Source organism: Bufo bufo, chromosome 4 (genome assembly GCF_905171765.1).
Source record: "Bufo bufo chromosome 4, aBufBuf1.1, whole genome shotgun sequence".
NCBI lineage: Eukaryota > Metazoa > Chordata > Amphibia > Anura > Bufonidae > Bufo > Bufo bufo.
This window is the reverse complement of record NC_053392.1, coordinates 50,773,168-50,778,193: the sequence shown is the minus strand read 5'-3', so window position 1 is coordinate 50,778,193 and position 5,026 is coordinate 50,773,168.

Sequence of the window (5,026 nt, the reverse complement as noted above, 5' to 3'; positions counted from 1 at the left end):
ACATTTTTGCACTACATTTCTGGCAGCGATCTTCATTCCTTCATTCATTTTTCAGATGTTCAGTTTTGCAGCCTTCTCTTACTTTTAGAGTTTTCTTACATGAACTTGTTCTTCCCAGTAAGGCTTGCTTGATATTAGTGTTGAGTGCGAATATTCGAAAAGCAAATTTTTTCCCCACGAATATTGGCACTTCGAGAATTCTGGAATATTTAGAATATAGTGCTATATATTTGTAATGACGAATATTCATTTTTTGGTTTGTTTTTTAACATCAGGTGATCATCCCTTCCTACTTCTAGCTTGTGGGCCAATGAGAAGGCTTTGTCACAGCTTAGCAACATCCCTAGCAACCAATAGAAAAGTTTCCTACCCCTTACTATATAAGAACCTCCCCAGCAGCCATTTTCTGTAGTTTTATGGAGATCTGAGAGAGAGAGCAGTGACATTGCTGTGCTCTGTGCTTTACTGTGTCATTACATTAGATAGTTATTTATTTAGTTAGTTAGCTTATATATATAATACAGATAGTTAGTGGGAGATAGTCAGTGTATGTTTTTTCCTGATATAGTGTAGCTGATAGGGATTAGTGTGTGATAGGGATTAGTGTACATACATTAATGCTACAGACATAGTGCTGTGATGTCAGAACAATACTTGTGCACCAATCAGTAATATCTACTCAGACCTGCTAAATGTGAAGTTGCACGTATTGCGCAAAACTATGCGCATCATTAATTGCAGAAAATTCGCAAGCGCAAATATATTGGAGCACTCTATCTGCATATAAAGCTATTCTATTGTTCTGCCGCGCCAACCATTTTCTCCAGTCTCAGGAAACTTCTAGCAGCTTGAAAAACGTAGCATAGGTGACCCACGCCGGTATTTTGCGCGCATTATGCGAATAATGCAATGCCGATTTTTGCAATCAAGAATATAATCTCGAATTTGCAAATATATGACGAATATTCTACAAAATATTTGCGAAATATCGCAAATTCGAATATTGCCCCTGCCGCTCATCGCTACTGGATATGTGTGTGTCCAGGATGCTGCTATCTTCACTAGCTCTAATATGTCAGCACAGCTTCATTCTCAGACTTAGGGCTCATACACACGACAGTATTTTGCGTTCAGTATACTGGTCATTTTTTTAGTTCAGTATGCGGTACATATACTGAACCATTCAAGTCAATGGGTCCGCAAAAAAAAAACGGAACACATACGGAAATGCAAATTATTTCTAGACCCACCCTTCTGAGAACACCCACAGGATGGTAGGCCCCCAGCTAAAAATGTCCCCCACAGTGTAGGTTTTTTTTTTTTGCTGCCCCCAATGTAGAGCCCCATCTTAAATAATGTCCCCCATAGTGTGTGTGTGTGTGTTTTTTTTTTTTTTTAGGGCCCCCAGCTTTATAATGTCCCCCATGGTTTATATAATGCCCCTATAGAGTCCCACAGCCAAAAATATAAAAAATAAACTCTCACCTTATCCACTTACTCGCGCTGCAGCAGTTTCTTCTCTCTTCACAGAACGGGACCTGTGGTCACTGCACACTCCCATGTGGTTATGACTGGCGGATCCAGAGGGGGGGGGGGGCAACAGGGCTTCCCCCCCCCCCTGAGCTGCTCACAAGTGGGGGCGGTGGCCACAGGGCACAGGGAGATGAGTGCTTCCATTGTGGAAGCGCTGATCTCCATAGTCAGCTGTATCGCCGTCCTCAGGACAGCAATATAGATGGCTGTGCTGCAAATGCGAACGGGGAGGGAGAGGCGTGTCCCTTCCCCTTCCTCTGATAGGCTGCAGGCATCGCGCTGCCTGAGCCGTACAGCGCGGGACACAGGCCGGAAGAGGCCTACATCACATCGCTGACATGGAGGTAAGTATAACAGTTTTTTTTTTAATATGTACAATAGTTTTACTGGTACATTAGGGGGGCCTCTTGTTACTGTCACATTGGGGGGGCTCTTGTTATTGGCACATTAGGGGGGGCTCTTGTTACTGGCACATTAGGGGGGCTTTTGTTACTGGCACATTGGGGGGGCTCTTGTTACTGGCACATTAAGGGGCTCTTGTTACTGACACATTAGGGGAGCTCTTGTTACTGGCACATTAGGGGGGCTCTTGATACTGGCACATTGGGGGGGCTCTTGTAACTGGCACATGATTGGGGGGGCTCTTATTACTGGCACATGATTGAGGGGGCTCTTATTACTGGCACATGATTGGAGGGGCTCTTATTACTGGCACATTATTGGGGGGCATCTATGGGGGCACATTTTTCTGGCACATTATTGGGGGCACATTTTACTGGCACATTATTGGGGGCACTTCTTACTGGCACATTATTGGTGGGCACTATAGGGGGATCTACTGAGGCCACAAAGAAGGGATATTTTATATGGGGGCTCTGTACAGTAGCATTTTATACTGGGACACATTATGGTGGGTACTATGGGGAAGGGGGGAGATGAGTACTATGGGGTCATCTACCGGGGGCACAAAGAAGGGGTATTTTATACTTGCAAAATATGGGGGACACTGAGGGCATGTACTGGGGCATTTTATACTGGTACATTATGCAGGCACTAGGTGGAAGGGCTGAGAGGAGCACTATAGGGCATTTACTGGGGGCACTATATATGGGGCATTATATACTGGTACATAATGGGGGGGCACTAGGAGGAAGGGGGGGAGAGGAGCACTATGAGGGCATTTACTGGGGGCACTATATAGAGTTATTTTATACTGGCACATTATGCGGGCACTATGGGGATATTAGCTCAACTGGGGGCATTACAAGGGGGTATTTTTTGCACTGTCACATTATAAGGAGAATTATTGCTATTGGGGGGAATTATGGTGGGCTTTATTACTCCCCCATGGTATGACCCCCTAGTAGCAGCACCAGTCTCTCTCTGCTCTGCTATCCCTCTGCTGCCCCTTCTCCAAATCCTTATTATGAAATCTTTCTCATTAGGATAAAACACAACATCAGCTCCGCCGAGCCCCCCAGCCAAGTGTTGAAGTGGTGTCCGAGATCCCCAAGGGCCAAGCCAAGTAATTGTAAGTTTTCATGTGGAATATGTTTGTTATACACATATAGCATACACTGTGCCCCACAATAAACAGTACACCTCTACACTGTGTAGTTTTGTGGCGGCGGACAGAAAATAATCTGGAAGTGCCCTCCCGAGACCAGGCTCTGGATCCGCCACTGGTGGTTATGTCACCACGCAGATCACAGGTCCTTCGGCAGGTCCTGCTCAATGAAGAGAGAAGAGACTGCCACTCCACGAGCAAGTGGATGAGGTGAGTTGTTTTTTTCTAACCCCTAAATGCCCTGTGTACCCGTTTTTATTGGCCGTAAGACGGTTGCACTCCTGTCAATCGGCCGTTAAAAACTGTCCCATTGATTTCAATGGTGTCCGTCCGGCCCTGAAAACGGCCAGAAATAGGACATGTCCTATTTTTGGATGGACGCTATTCACTGGCCGTTAAAAGAACGCCCATGTCAATAGCCCCAAAGACTTTAACTGGTGCTAAAAATGGCCATGTGATCGCCGTTACTTAGACGTGTGCCTGTAGCCTAAGACTACAAATGTATGCCTTGACATTTTGGCAGACAACTTTTCTATTTCTGCTGCAAAATGAAGTAGTAGTAGTAGTAGCTTTATTACTTCACAATATGTGTCTTTATTTGGTGCCCTTTTGGGGTCCACACCGTGATTATACTGTATTAATTTATTTTTAGTTTAGGTTGTTACGGTTAAACAGATACCATATAGGTGTATATGCTCTCAATTTTGTAACTGCTGTTTAAGAAAATGTATCACAAGCTTTATTTGTGTTTTATTTCAGCTTTTGATTTCTTTTTTTCACTTGTATTTCATTTTTATATACTGTTTTTATTTTAAGTAATGTCTTAGGTAATATTTTTACATAAAAATGTTCTACCATATAGACATATTTTCAAGTATATAAGACTGCATACCAATAGGTACACACGTATTTGTTAGTTGTATATCTAAGTATATTCACAGTATATATATCTACGTTGTTAAAGCATGACAGCCACTAAGTATGACCTGCTGTCCTGCTCCTGATTGCACAAGCACAGTGTCAGTGTCAGTGTCCATTTCTGGTGTTGAGCGAATCGAAGTATCCAAAGTGGACTTTGATCCGAATTTCTTCGAAAATTTGATTTGCTGCAAAGCTAAACTTCCTCGTGCTTCGTGGTATCGAATCACTTTTCCCTGAAATGGCGGTAAAAATAAATAATACTTTACCCCATCCATTTGAGTGTCAAGAGGTCTCTCTAACCATCTTGCTTGAAGATCCCGCGCGAAATATCATGAGCAGTTATGTATCTCGCCCAGAAACCCAGAGGGGCCTGGCCTACAATACCGTGCAGACAACATAGACCAGGGATGGCCAACCTGAGGCTCTCCAGATGTTGCAAAACTACCACTCCCAGCATGCCCAGACTGCCAACTGCTATCAGCCTACAGCAGGGCATGGTGGGAATTGTAGTTTTACAACATCTGGAGAGCCACAGGTTGGCCATGCCTGACATAGACAATACATATATATTATTGAGAAACACAAATTTGTATACTAGTTAATACGGGCATAAGTTCACAAGTTCAACCAAGGCATAGGTGGGGATGTGAATTTTAGAAAAAGGTGAGTGAGACCCAGATTTCAACACATTTTCATAAGCATTAATATAATTTACTTAATCTAAGCTCTTTTTAAAACTACTCACTGTTCCTGTTGTGACCATGTCCTAAGGTAGACTTTTCCACATTATTAGGAATAGTAGGAAAGCAGTCAAGTCTAGCCATCAGATAATTCAGGCGATTAAAATTTCTAGCAACCGTCAGGTCCTGTGGATACAAGATTGATGGAATGTTACTGTGCGTGCTTGTTCTGGCTTCTGTGATACCATAATTAAATAGGTCATTGCCTTGAGCAAAATGTACATTAAGCTCCTGACATATTCAAGACTGTTAACATACAAATGGT